The sequence below is a fragment of the Drosophila montana genome, unplaced genomic scaffold, assembly GCF_035044405.1.
Source record: "Drosophila montana isolate Dmon_TW-CO22-7 unplaced genomic scaffold, ASM3504440v1 contig_1624_1, whole genome shotgun sequence".
Taxonomy (NCBI): Eukaryota; Metazoa; Arthropoda; class Insecta; order Diptera; family Drosophilidae; genus Drosophila; species Drosophila montana.
Window position 1 is genome coordinate 3,682,723 of NW_026996559.1, and position 15,206 is coordinate 3,697,928.

Sequence of the window (15,206 nt, forward strand, 5' to 3'; positions counted from 1 at the left end):
AGCAAAAATGAAATATTATAAAAAATTTAATATTGCTGCTAAAAAGACCTGCCCCGCAAGTGTGCAAAAAAAAAACAAATGATCACACCAGAGAAATCTCTTTTGCTCTTGTTAAAGCATTTAATTTGCAATTATTCAGGCCTTTGAACAATTTAGTTAAGAGAAAAAAAAAACAAAACAACAAACTGAAGTCGTGTCCAGACTTTAGAGACAACAATTTTGTTGTTTGTTACTATGCGCTTTTATTGTTGCTATTGCTGTTGTTGTTGTTGTTGTTGTGCCCATTGACATGATTTCGAGTTCAATTGAAGTGAACTGCGAAAATGTCGAGAAACAAATGCCATACAACAACAACAATAACAACAACGGCAACATGTACAATAAATTCTCAAATAGGCAAACACACACTTGAACGAAAAAATGAAAATTGAAGAACCTAAAAAAATAAATTACTGCACTCTAATAAACAAGAGACTGAAAAGGGCCTGAAGTAAATTTACAAAAATAAAAAAATAAACGAGATGCCAAGGCTTAAAGGTACTTTTATACACAAGCCTCTTTCCGGCGGATTGTTCCTATGGTAGCCATGTTGTCGAGAGTCGTCAATATGTCCATAACATCTAATTTTACAGCAGTAAAGAACTTTTGTAATATACTAGCGGGTATTACCCGCCCTTGCCCGTAGCAGGTTTCTTGCTTAAGGGTTTTAAATATAACTTGATTCAGTTTCCGGCCGCCAACCTCTCTTGAATCTTTAATCGAATAAGGGAACTAATAGTTGGAATCAAATGTTTTCGCCTTGTGCTAAGTATCTTGAAGCCAAAAACTAAACTTTCGTTTATTAAAACTTTGATCCGCATGGATGGACCTCCTAGAGGGGCGACCTTTGCGAAAAACGTATCACATAAATTAACACAAAGATCTTTGAAAATGAGTTTAAAGCCATTCCGACGGCAAACAATAAAAGTTGCGATTTTCAACAAAATTTCCACAGTTGCGGGCGAAATTTTCGCTGAAACACGTATTCATTAAGTTCTTATTCAGGGATTTGAAAATAAGTTTGAATCAAATCGGACAAAACTTAAATCTTCACCCACGAAGTCTTCACGAATGAAGTCGAACGACGATTTTTGAAAATGAGTTTGAGGCCGATCGGATGGTAAGCAAAAAAGTTTCATACAAACGTTTTCCACACTTTCGGGTGGATTTTCCCAAAAATCCCGACTTAGCGTGGACCGTCACATAAAATAACTACAGTAAAAGTTTCTTGATCACCAATCAGTCAATTAGTCAGTCGGTCAGGACAAAGAGTTTTATATATAGAGATATATTAGTTTAATATAAAGACAAAATCTGTCATATGTGAGGAGCGTATTGAAACTCGTAAATGCCAAAATACGTAGCTATGTAAAGTTTTGCGACAATATTGATACTGATCAAGAATATATTCACTCTATGCGAAAGCAGATGTCTCTTTTCGCACAAATTATAAATGTCCTCCACAAGGATATAAGGAACGACAAATTGACAAATTACTTACAATTTCTATATAGTATTTGTTTCACAACATTTTGTTACACTCAATCAAAAATCAATTTAAATATTGATTAACTTATTACAAAATTGCCGTAATTATAGTTGTTGTTGTTGTTGCCGCTACACGCAATCCGAGACCCTGCATTGGGTCACAAAATGCACATCGAACAGATGGTCCCTTACCTTTAAGGTGGGGGCTGTACGTAATTGCATTTAGAATGAATCAGCGTGATTTGCAAAAAGCAAAAAAAAACCCTCTTTGAAATTAAATTGCACAAGAAATAAGTAGAACCACAAGCAGTGAAATGTAAGGGCTATGTCAGAAAATTCTGATTAGTCTTGGAAACTTTTGTTAGTTAAAAAAAATACTACATCATTGGGGAACAAGATTTTAAAAACTTTTCAGGGAGGATACCTTTTGAAAAATGCCTGAAAAAATAAGTAAGAATTTCAGTTAAAAAATAACAATTAAAGAATTTTCAAAGAAATTGTTTCATTAAGATTTTGAAAATATAAAACAAACCAAGGCTTTAACCAAAACCTAGGTTCAGAAATGCGAAAAAGCAGCTTACGAATCAAACCTCAAGCCAAAAAATGGTTAGTACTTTAAACTCAACCAGCGACTTTATTTTTATTTTAATCATTGTTAATGCGTTAATATTATTACATAAATATCGGTGAGATTGATTAATAGTAAGCCAATAGGATTAAGTGTTTTACTCACACAAATGAATGCGACAAATTGAAATTGGTTCGTACATTAAACTGAACCAGCGACATTCTTTTTAGGGTTACAGCCTCAGTGAGAAGCATTGTAAAAATAAACATCTAATATAATCATTGTTAATGCGTTTATATCATTACATAAATATCAGTGAGACCCCAAGGACATGTCCTGATAAATAGTTAGCCAATAGGATTAAAAGCATTGCACACTTGGGGATCAATTTGATGGATGTTTAAATGCTTGATTAATGTACCGAATATGATATGGTAATAAGTCAAGGGTGGAAAATTGGGGTTGTATTCCGCATACACAGAAAATGGTTAATCATAGTTCACAATTGTAATAGATAGGCTTGTCACATGATTACATTATTTAAGGCTTCTCGTTTTTATGTTCCAGTTAAGAGATTTCTGGAAGATCGATTTTCTGTGGTGCTAAAATTTAAGAAATCTTCACAAAACTTCATCGCTTTTTTGTGTTTATCTAAGTGGTGCGCTTTGGAAGGGTCTGTCTCAAGTGTTAACTGTACATTGCACAATAAAAATCTGTAGCTAACACAGCCCCCACACCCACATCCACACACACACACGCACAGCTATGTAAATATGTGTGTGCATATGTGTATTTAATTTCATAATGAAGACCCTGAGTACATACGAGTACTCATACCAATTGAATATATAACAACCCCCCAGGCAGGGGCGCGCAGTGGCTAGCCAGGGTGGGGGAACAAGCCAACAAAGCTTAACTATCCATGGCAAACTCCAAGCTGGCCAGGATTGCATCCACTTTAAAATTCATTTATGAATGAAAGCCAGCAGGGTGGGTCAAACCTGCTGGATGGAGAAGGGGGGCGCCGCCAGGCGGTCGTGGTGCTTGAGTGGCGCGCTTTTAAGGGTGGCTTAAAGCAGCGCTCATTTCTTAGCGGTGGCGGTGGTGGAGATGGTGGATGGTGGGTGGCTGGTGGCGCGGCGGTCGGTGTGCGGTGTCCAAATCCCTAGGCTTGCGTTCTGGGCCTATGCAAAGCACATTAATAATGAGTGTTAAAATGCAATCGAGACTTGTTTTACGGGAGGGGGCTGGCGGCATAGCCACAAGGGTTGCAGTTGCCAATGCATTAAATATTTTGAAGGGGGCGGCGGTGGCGATTTGCTTGGGATTAAGGGAGCGCCGGGGCCTGGCAGTGAGCGTGCACATGCATATTAAAGCGGCGCATTCAGCAGTGGAAGCAGCCGAAGGAATATCAGCCCAAAAACGGTTAATAGATAAGCTTCTAGATTTAAAAACTGGCCATAACTGGGGGCAACAGCTGGCCAGTTGACTCTCTCTCGCTCGCTCGCTCGCTCGCTCGCTCTCTCTCTCTCTCTCTCTCTCTCTCTCTCTGCCTATTTCACTTTTTCTTTCTCTCTCTCTCGCTGGGTACAGTCGACGCGTCTGCACGGCCCGCGGGCATTGATAAATTGGGTACGACCTAAGCGAGCACTTTAAGATTCTCTCTCTCTCTCTCTCTCTCTCACTCTCTGTGTCTCTGCTGCAGACTCACACACACGCACAACAACACTCTCCATGTCTCTCTGTCAGCGTCGAGGCCACATTCGGTTCAATGCAATTTGCAATTGCAGCGCGCTGAGCCTCAAGAGAGAAGCACACGGCCACATGATGCACATTGGATGCACAAGAAATAACCAGCAAAAAGAAGAAGAACAAGAAGAAGAAGACGACGACGACAACGATGATGATGTTGATGGTGAGAAGAAGAAGCTACTGCTGCCGCTGCTGCTGCTGCTGCTGCTGTTGCAATTGTATTTAGCAACTTTGGCACTGGGGCTAGCGAGACAGAGACTAAAAGGCTGCAAAGTCACAGTCTGCCCCAGAGCTGAGCAAACAGTTCAAGGACCAGGCAACCAGGTACAGAGAGGCCACAAAAACAGGCCGACTCCGAGGCTGAGACTAAGGAAGAGGTAGAGGCCAAAGGCAGGCCCATAGTAAACCGGCTGCGAGCGAAGCGTTGAGCTCAGAAACTGAGACATTGAGCATATTGTGGAGGACGCACGCGCATCAACACACACACACACACAGACACAGACGCACACACACAATGCATTTTTCATAAAGACATAAAAAGCGCTGCAGATGCTGCAACTGCAACTGCAACAGACAACACCAACAACAACAACAGGAGCAGCAGCAACGTGCAACAAAAAGCTGCAACTTCAAGTTCAGCTTTAGCTTTAGTTTTGAATCTAGAGTTCAGCAGCAGTTCCAGTGGCCCCCGTTGATTGCCGCGTTGCATCCTCTGGCCAAACAACACTTAGTTGTTGTTGTTGTTGTTGTTACTATTATTGTTGTTGGTAACTGGCAGAAGTTGTTACATTGTCAGACAACGGAAATTGCGCACATAAAATGCCAAGTCACAGTCAAAGTCAGACTGGAATCGCATCCAATCGCATCGCATCAAATCGAATAGCATCGAATCGAATCGATAGTCGGGAACAGACTTTGCGCCAAGTCATTTTTGTGCTGGGAAACCTTTAAAAGCCGACCAGCGTCTGGATTCCGTATGCAATTGGCAAAATGCTTTTATCTATTGATTCGTTTCAAGTAATTTCCTGTGCGCAGTTGACTTTAAATACAAATGAAAGTGGTTGAGGATGTTGATGTGGACGAGGATGAGGATATGATGGGGCTGTCGATGAGATCAACTGCGTTGCTTGGGTAGATTTTGCTGAGTGCGGATAGTCGTCAAGGAACTTCTAATGTTTACGCACTTAACGCAAGTCAAAGGGGTATATCGGGTTTGAGCGTTTGTATGTATCAGGCAAGGAGGTCCTTTCCGGCCTATAAAGTAGACAATACAGCCAAGTATTTTGCGTCTGTATGTATGAACGCGTTGATCACAGAGAATATAAGAATCAGATGATAAATTTAAAGTTTAAGCCATGAAACCGATAAATATCAATGTCAAAATCATGTTATTTGAGCTTGAGATATCAAAGTTGGAACGTAGGCTATCGTATAGTATAGACAGCTCCAGATTTTAAGTTATCCAAGAACGCACTTTACAAATTGCGAAGCTCAGGGAAGAAAGTCTGTGCGAGTGTGTGTGCATGTACAAAAGAAAGTGCGTCAGCTTTACGCTGGATATCTCCTAACTAGATCATTTTTCCATCATTGTAGATCTTTTGAATTCTAGTTCCAGTTGGCAACACAAATCGACTTTATTGAACTAATTCAATTGGGTTTCTTGTGGTACGTCCTTGGCAGAGGTTTATTTTAGCATAATTTTATCAACTATAACGCCTGGTTTTATTTTCCAAAGGTTAACGAGTTTTTAATTACAGATTGGACAGTAGAATGGGTTTTGTGAACGAGACACCTGTGTTGGTCGCCAACGTAGCCTGAGTCATGTCTTTATACTAAGAAAGAACAGCTCTGAACCAGTTCCTTTTGGCGCTTAACCATTTTTGTAAGAGCTGCTTTCAATTTGTTTAATCTGATCAATTATTCTCATCTTTATGAAGATTGAAGCACACTTAAGATCTGGCGTTTCCCTTTTTTTAAGGCATGCAAATTTTTGGGCTCCTGCAAAATGTGGATTGACCCCAAGCCTAACCCCAGGTGGTATGTCTCGATTTCATTTCCTTTAATGCTTTTTCATTTTCTCTTTTGCCACTTCACTTTCGACAATATCGATCGATGTTTTACCGGCGGGCAAGGGCCAACATTTTCAGACTACAAATGTGGTTCTTGTTGCTGTGCCCGTTCTGCCCGTTCTCGTTGTCAGCCGAGAGGAACAGCAGTTAACAGTTAACAATTAACAGTAGCAACCGCTACTGTAGTGGTTTTTATTGTAGTCGTTGTCGTTGTTGTTGCTGTTGTTGTTGTTGTGCTCTCAAGTGTTATCCTCTAACGCATTTGCGTTCGCTGGTATCTATGCCCCCCCCCCCCCCCTCCCTCACAACTTTCTGCAGGTAACCACCTGACGTTTTCTCTGTATCTCTGTTTGTTAAGTTCATGTGTTTGTCGGCAGGTTTTCCGCTGATGTTACTGTGTTTTCTCTACCCATGGTAAGAGTATTTTGATTTAGTCACACAAAATGCAAAATCGCGGCAATCAGCAAACCAATTTTTTACTTAATTTTATAAAGTTGTTTTCAGTTATATATGTATATGTATAGATGTATATATGTATATAGATGTTCTTGACCGGACATCAGCACATTGAATCAATCCATCTCAAGAACAATTATTTACTAGTAGTTCAGATAAAACTTGTCATAAGTTCGTCTTATTTCGGGATTTTATCATGTCGTATGCGGATATCGCTCGAAGGTTGAGTTCTTCCATAAAAAAAATAACCTTGGTTACGATTTTCATATTGTTTGTAAATATTGACCCGAAAACATTCGAACTAGAACTAGTTATCGCTCCATATAACACATATATCTCGCAACTCTCATTTAACAATCCGTCAAGGCTCAAGGAACAATCGAAAATTTGCCTAAGATCACAATGAGCATGTTGTGTAGATTGTACAGCTGTCTGCAGGAGTATTAAATCTGCGGTTAGTCGAAAATAAATGTCATTTATCACCTGTTTAGCTACGCTTACAGCTGTTTGTAAGTGTATTTAATCTGCGGTCATGCGAAAGATAAGGTTCCTTTTCACTTTTGCTTTATTATTCACATATGACGGTCTCACGCTTTATCCACTTGTGGCCAGGCAGACGGGCTGCACACGTGTATCCCCACCACCCACAGAACTGCCCGCCAGCCGACAGAGCGACTGATAGCCCAACGTTGGATGAACATGGCGGGCGCTCTCACTGACAATTGTCAGATAATCACAGCGCTCGAGTTGATAATAGCGACGTTGCTGAGTTTAAGCCACAGCCAAAGGTGAAACAAGGAAAAGGTGAGGAAGGAAGGGTCGGAGAGAGAGACAGAGAGAGAGAGAGAGAAAGCGAGAGCAAGGTCGGTTTGCGTTGCGCTCCGCTACCGCTGCATTTCCTTTAGACTCTTCCGGCCTAGCGTGAAATGTAATCACGGTGACAAAAACCTCAACATGACTTGACTTGACTTGACTTGATCCAGCGCCCGGATACCGGTGCGTGTCCGCCCAGTGACGCTCAGGTCTCGGATTGCAGGCCATTGTTGCCCCGCCTACTTCTCCTGCTCCTTTGGGCCATGCTCCTGCCAAGTCGTTATGCGTTCACTTTTATTTTGCATATATTTTTTTTGCAATATTCTTTGTTTGGGCAAGTGATAAGCTAGTTGATTGCGTTGGCTTGTCCCATTTGTGTATTTGGCCATGTTTATCACTTGACGCCTTTGCCTCACTTCTCCTGTGGCCCCGCCGTACAAGAGACTACACAACAGGAAGCTGTGTAGCCAGCTCTTATGTAATGATTCTATCTGGAAACAGGTTTCACTGCAACCACAATGGGATTCCCATGAAGCTTGACACGTTCCGTGTGAGGCATCCACACAGGCACATGTCCAACTTAACACAATGCGTCAGTACAAAGAACAGTCAAGTAAAGGGCGTTCTCTTCTTCTTTATAAGTTGCCCTGACTGGACACAATTTGTACAGACGCTTCCTTTCGAGTCGCAAGCAAACACAAAGACGGAGCTTTTGCAAAATGCTACCTCCAAGTGGGGGAAAACGGTGGGCAAAGTTTGTATAAAAAACATCTAAACATGTTCGAGCGTCGCACTAACAAGGGGAAGGAGGTATCCGGTTCAAATTCAACAGCGAATTTTGTTATTTATTCATTTTATATGTTACTATTCACAAATAAGGACACAAACAATTTCATTTATGCTTTGCACCTATTCACAATCATGTGTGCAAGTCCCAAAAGATTTGAAAAAAAAAGTAAATCCTTTAGAATTGAGTCTCTGGTTGAAGGCTATGCAAATTTCGTTTCTAGGAAATTCGAATTTCTAAGGATTTCAGCTTCCGAGCAAAGGCGTTGCACAGAAAACTAACTTTCGCGAAATACTGACTCAAGGAAAATGCAAATGATGAAATAATCGTTAAGTTATATATATGTAAGTAGAAATATTATATATTTTAAAATGATAATATTTCATGATAATAATTGTGTGTGTCGTAAGAGTAACGCATATTAAATGCAATGATAACACCTTTTATGGCAAGAAATTTGCACTAGAGTTTTGTTTAATTCGAGTAAATAATATGTGCTTTAACTCTTGTTTAAGAGTTAGTTAGTTGCTCTTCCTATTAGCTTACATTAACGTATTTTTTTATTTTCCAATTGTTTCCTATTCGTTTGCTTTGTTTCGCTTTTGGCGATAAGGTAAAATTCTAATGAAATGACAAACTTTGGTTAACTAGCCGCTCGAGCGGAACTGCGGCGAGTGGAAGACATGACAAGTGATTGGAAAGGCAATCGAGCTACTCTAAAGAACAGACACACACACACACACTCACACACAAATATATACATGCACAGTCAACTGACGATCGCCGGAAATGTGCCAGCAACAGCAACAATAACTACTTACATGAATACCAGCAAAAAAACAATATATATAAATTAGAAAAGCATAAGTGCTCTTGTCTGAATGCGAAATACCCTGTACTCAGAGCCGAGCAACTTCGCACTTTATGCATAGGATGTGCTTTGTCCTTCCCTTTGACCTATACAATGGAAACTGTATTCTTAAATAACTTCATTCTTTCAAGTCTTATCTTTGTATCCTTGTTCATCTTTTTAACCTATTACTTTAATTTGAAATTTTAAGGAGAACTAGTGAGGCATCCAAAAATTGAAATATCCGAGTGCCTACATAACAAATTTGGTGTCTCCAGCTCTTATGATTTCTGGGATATGCTTAAGAAATCGATATTTATCGATATTGTATAGAATGGGAGGTATCGAAAAATAAGAGAGGCTCATTCTGCATATAATATAGGCGTATATATATGTACATATTTCACAATTCAAGTCTCTATCTCTAACTTAAAATATTTTAGATTGGTTTCTCTAGCTTTTATGTTCTCTAAGAATGCTTAAAAAGCCCTGTTACTAAATCGATATTTATCGATACTATGGCTACAGAAGGGGAGTTATCGAAGAAGAAGATAAGCGCGTTCTGCATATAATACAAGCGAATATCAAATTCACAATCCAATTCTCCATCTCTTGTTGTTTCCGAGATAAACGCGTTCACACTGACCGAAAGACGGACTATGTAGATGGAGTCAGCTCGCTGCACTACACAAGAATATAGACGAGGTCGAAGATTCTGCATTTTGCCCGTGACATACATTAGCCCGAACCCATTTTACCCTTTACTTTGCCCATTTTCAATGAGTACATGGCATAAGGTTATACAAAATATTTTATTATTTTTTTCGCATTATATCAAAATTCTTTTTATCGGCGCCTAAGCCCTGTTGTATATTAGCCAATGTATGTATGTGTACAATTTTTTGTGCTGGTGTGGTATAAAAGCGCATGTGAGGTTATGTCATCATACCTTTATCGTGATATTCAGTCATGCAACAACAAGTAAACAACGCGAGCACAAACAGAAATAGAAACAGCAGCGGCAGCAGCAGCAGCAGCAGCAGCAGCAGCAGCAGCAACAACAACAACACAACAACAACAATCGCAGCAGCAGCAGTAAAAAAAAGTGTTAGTTGTAGTACTTAAATTATAGAACGTTGTAAATTTCACGCTATTTACTGACAGTTGACAAATGGCCAGCAAATGCAACAACAACAACAATAAAAAAAAAGTTGTGAGTAATGCACAACTGGATTGGAAAATGGTTCCAATTGCAGCCGCCAGAGGGCGACAGGTCACTGTTTGGCGATGAGCTCGAGAAGCTGCTTGCTTGGTGTCAGACTAGAGCTGAGCGCGTTTCGTGCTTTTTCGTGACACGCAAGACTTAGCACGAAAAGGAAACTAACCTTTTTCGAATGTTAAACGTTGCATTGTCAAAAAATAAAGATAAAATTGAAATATCAATTGAAGAGCACTTTAAAATCCCAAAAGAAAATAAAAATATTATTTGGGAGTTTGGCCAAATACTCCTCATTTTAAATGATTGTAACGTTCCATTAGCTCGGCTACAAGCGCAAAAGTCTTTCCCACCGCCGCATTGATAACCATTAATTAAACAATTATTTTAATAAAATAACGTCGCAGTATCTTAATGAGCGCATAGCGCGACAATCGCATGCCATTTTAATTAATATATGAAAAAAATGTGAAAATATATTTAACCGCAATATGCAATTATTGGTTACGCATTACCTATTAATTAAATATATAATTAATAACAAATGAAGCAAAGAATCTATAATTAAAGTAAAATACTGTTAAAAGAGTCGTGTTCAATATCGGAACGTGCGTGTTGCGTGCATTCCTTCTTGGTGGAAAGGGAGTCAAAGATTAGTTGGGTGACTTTTCGTCTATTTCGTTTATGAAAAATCGTATTTCGCACTTTTCGCAGAATCCAAGCTTCCTCGGTGGAAAATGCGATTCAAAGATGTTTTTAGTTTTAATTTTCGTCCGATTTGCATCAAACTTTTTTTTTAAAGCTGTACATAATAACTTAATGAATACGTGTTTCAGCGATTTGGGAAATTTCACCCGCAACAGGGGTAAATTGTCGGAAAACGGTTGTATGAAAGTATCTATTTGAAAGAATTTATTTTATACGTGCCACGGGCAAGACCGGGGAAGTATATAATAAATGTATGCTTTTGTAACAATTTGTAGATCTTTTTGAGACTTATTGTTTCTATAACTTTCTTCTCAGATATATAGATATATATTCTTTAAAGTTGTACAAAAACAATGTTGAGGGGACAAGATATACAAATCGCTACACAATACACCTATTTCTTTTTATATACATATTTAATTGAAAATAGGGTATACAACGGGTCGGTATGCAGCAAAGGTCGATTACACATTTCACATAATGAGCAAAGAATTACAATTATTGCCACAGTGGGCCGTTCGTAGCTGGCTAATACTTAATAATAACGGCATCAACTGTCAGCTGTGAGGCGAACAACGGACACGGGCAACAACACATTCAACAGCAGTAACAACAACAGTATAAACAATAACAACAAATGTACACAAATCACGATTGTAAGAAATCACCTTTTCGTTATTGTTGTTGTTTTTGTTGTTATTGTTACTGTTGCTATTGTTGTTTTGATTCCAACCAACACGCAAGAAGCACAAATGAAGCAAAATAAAAACAAATCAGAGTAAATGCTGCACAAGTTGCAACCTGTAGATACCCTATACAAAGCTCTGCTCGTACATGTTGTATATGCGGCAATAACTTCATCAATGTTAATTTATATAATTAAAAATTATAATATATGCTTCGAATAGATTATAAATCCTTATATGCATAATAAAGCCCAAGCTATATTCAAATTTGTGAGGTTAGAAAATCTGAAAAGCTGTTTTTAACGAAACATATTTTTTTTAAATTTATTTAAAGTCTAACTCATTAAAGCTTGTTTCTGATCTTTTATTGATCAATTTGAACTCGCAGATAAAGAGACATTACACAAATTACTTGACATTTAACATTACTTATTAATATCTTAAAAAACAACCCTATTCATTTTCACTTTTGTCTTTGCAAACATTAGTATACCCATTATGCGCGTTTAATGAGCACAGGGTATTATAAACGAAAACGAAAATCGACAAAGTAAAATTAACAATTACATAAAACCTTGGAGCTAGTCCATAATACATACTATACACAGCTTGGATTAACGGGCATGGGAACTGTCTTCGCCGTTTGATGGAATCAACGACGACCCGAGCCGAACTGAACCGAAGACCAACGGACGATCGAACAGGCATACTTGCCTAGTTGCTTGATTAACCTTCTTTTCAATACCCTGAGCCAATTGAAAATGGCTAAAAGTGTATACTGGTTTCATGCAGATGTATGCAACAGGTAGAAGGAAGCATCTAGATCTAGCCATGTCGCGTTGATATGGGAAAGTGTAAAAACTAAAGACTAGAAATTTAAAACATATATTATCTTACACCATGCGCCGAACGAGTTTATCATAATCTAAAATTATAATATCTAGATATATCCATTTAAGTTTATATGTTCTTGAATAGTGAATAAAGATTAAGAATAGTTCGCTTCTTATCACCCTCCCACAATCCTCCCAAAATTGGAAGAAGCAGAAAACCTATTTCTCAAGGGAAAGCTTTGCAATACACACTTTTGTGTAATTCGTATACATGCATATGAATCGGACGCAAGCTTTCCCATAGTGTGTAGCTGGAGGAGAAAGAACTTTGCAGCTAGCCGCGTGCGTGCTTAACTGAATAGAATATCATGACGGCAGCTTGGCGGGGGATTCAGGGTATCTCCTAATCGGTCACTTTTGACTGGAGCACTCTTGTTGCTAATTACAATATTTTTGTTTCTGTAGCGCGGGTTCAAGGAGCTCTGCATAGGAAACGAATACGCTGGCAATTACTGCAGTCAATGCGACAACCGACAACAACAACAACCAGAATGGGATGAAAATTGCATCGACATGAAAGGAACACTGACTTCCCAGCAGAACTGCGGTGCATGAAGAATATGCAGGTATCTGCACTCTTTCACAGTGAACACCTATTTACTCGTATGTTCTCTTAGAACGTGTCGTCTTGGGGTATTCGACGTTGCTTTTTAATTCGTTTGGGTTACATTTCGTATTCCTAATTACGAGATGAGTATGCAAAAGCATGAAAAGAGAAGGGACGTTTTCAGGCCATTGTTATTTATGACTTTTAGCAGAGTTCGCCGGCTTGTTCTCTGAGTCATGGGCCGCCAAGATACAATTTATTTTTTATAATAACTTGACTGCTACAAAGTTGGATTTTTTAATTTACCTATTCTTGTTCCCGTTATAAACTAAATGTAAATATGGTTACGAGACTTTTTTATATTATCTTCAAAGATATTAATCATTTTCGTAATTATGTAAACTTTTTGAAAAATATAAATATGACTTAATTTCTTTTCCGGTCGATCGCAGTCAACAATTTATTTGATGCTTTTTTATACTAAAAATGTTCGTTACAAACGTAAAAAATTAGTCATATTATTTTATAGCTTAAAAATGTTAAGTAACCTCCTTTATTTCTTTATTTCCCACTAAAACTAGCGGCTAGCAGAAAAATTTGAATTCTTTATTTGTGTGCTGTGTAGTAAAGAAAGCCCTGGCTAGGACGCAAAATATGGGAACGCGGGGAACACATTGGAGCCTATATCAAAGATTTACTTACAAAGAGGAAGAGAGGCTAAGTGAGCGAAAGAGAGAGAGAGAGCAGAAGGTCGCAAAGGCAAATTTGCATATGCCCTTGCTAACAGGAATTGTGAATTTGAGCTTAAGCTGAGCACAAAAGATCGTCGGAGCGAGGCAAAAGCTTCAAAATGCCAGAGAGGAACGATGGGAAAAAAGCAGGAAGACAACTTTCGCTGTTTATGTACAACTGGAGCTGTGTGTGTGTGTGTGTGTGTGCATTAGTGTGTGTGTGTACGTAAAAGATACCAACAGCAGCAACAGCAACAGCAACAAGAATCATGTTGAAGCAACTCAAAATGCAACAAAACGGGAGTAGGAGAGTCAAGTGAAGTGAAGTGGAGTACATAAGTAATTCGTTTTCGCTTCTTCTGGTTGTTTATGTTTTAAAAAGTGCACAAATAAACAAAAGATCAAAATAAATTCAAAAACAGACTTATACTAAATATAAAACAAGGGCTAGCGTTAGCGGGCAATGTGCGACTGGCAGGATACCCTGTACTTTCATACACATACATACGTCCCCCAAGGATGTTAGTTCTTTCGTCGTTTGTTCGAAAATACCCTCTAAAAGGCATTTAAAAGCCGCTAACTAGATCAAGATTAGCGCTAAACGAAGTCTTGGCCAGAAGAAGCCAATGAAAATTCACACTCACATGAACAGTGAGAAAGAGTGCAAGAGGGAGAGAATGAGCCGCACAATAATTTTTGGTAGCGCTTCCTCTTCCTCATGGGGCGCGCACGCATAAAATACACACGCACACATCCTAAACAAAAGAAGAGAATGTGAACGAAATGGAGATGATAATGATGATGGGTATGATGATTATGATGCTGAGATTCTTTGCTCCTACGTCGTCGCAGCAGCAGTTGGTGCTTCTTCTTATTCTTTGGTAACTATATATTTTGCTTAAACTTATTCTTTTTCAATGAAAAACTCAAGAGAAAGAAAAAAAAACATCAACAATATATAAAAAAATAAAACAAACCAAAAAATAAAGCGAGTTTATGTGCGTCTTCTCAATATGCAAACTTTGCAGAAGTTTGACATTTCATTTCTTTCACGTTGCAGCATTTGTTGTTGTTTCTGTTTGTTGTTGTTATTGCTGCGGTGACACTGGCGTCGGCATCAATGGCTGCGGCGACGACGACGATGAAGGCGGCCACACGAGCATTAATTGGCGGCGTCGCCTCCAACACTTTGGCAAAATTGTGGGGAAATGCTGCTGTTGTTGCTGGCTACTGCTGTTTCCCCTAACCACCCCAAACAACCATCACAATTTTTTCTTTACATATATTTAGACGCACTTTTTTTACTCGCCTTTTTTGCTACAGAAGCAAATTTCACACACGCACAACTTCGATTACGATTCACGCGGGCCGCATGCAGCACACTTGTTGTAATTGATGCATTCGATTTGTGTTATCACGAATGTGTGTATGTTTAAGCACAGTTAACTTATTTGTTTGCATTTGCAGTGTATAATACGAGCGTAAAAAAAAATAACAAATTATGATTCTTTTTTTGTCCGAAATTGCATCCGCTTGGTGAGCGAGCGCTTGAACGTATGAGTTAGGGATGGATAAAAATGTCGATAAGGCGATGGAGTCGATG

At 38.9% G+C, this 15,206-nt stretch overlaps 1 protein-coding gene across 4 annotated transcripts in view; it reads right to left on the bottom strand.

The window, feature by feature from the left end:
- The window catches only part of RhoGAP19D (Rho GTPase activating protein at 19D), a 52,466-nt gene extending 37,329 nt beyond the window's left edge, over positions 1-15,137 (bottom strand). Inside the window, exon 1 of one of the 4 annotated variants that reach the window (XM_064700073.1) lies at positions 14,913-15,137. The gene's annotated coding sequence lies outside the window, so the exon portion shown is untranslated. Of the gene's footprint in view, positions 1-14,580 lie in introns of all 4 variants that reach the window. The other 3 variants (XM_064700072.1, XM_064700071.1, XM_064700074.1) reach the window with 3 other exon arrangements.
- Positions 15,138-15,206: the final 69 nt, after the last annotated feature.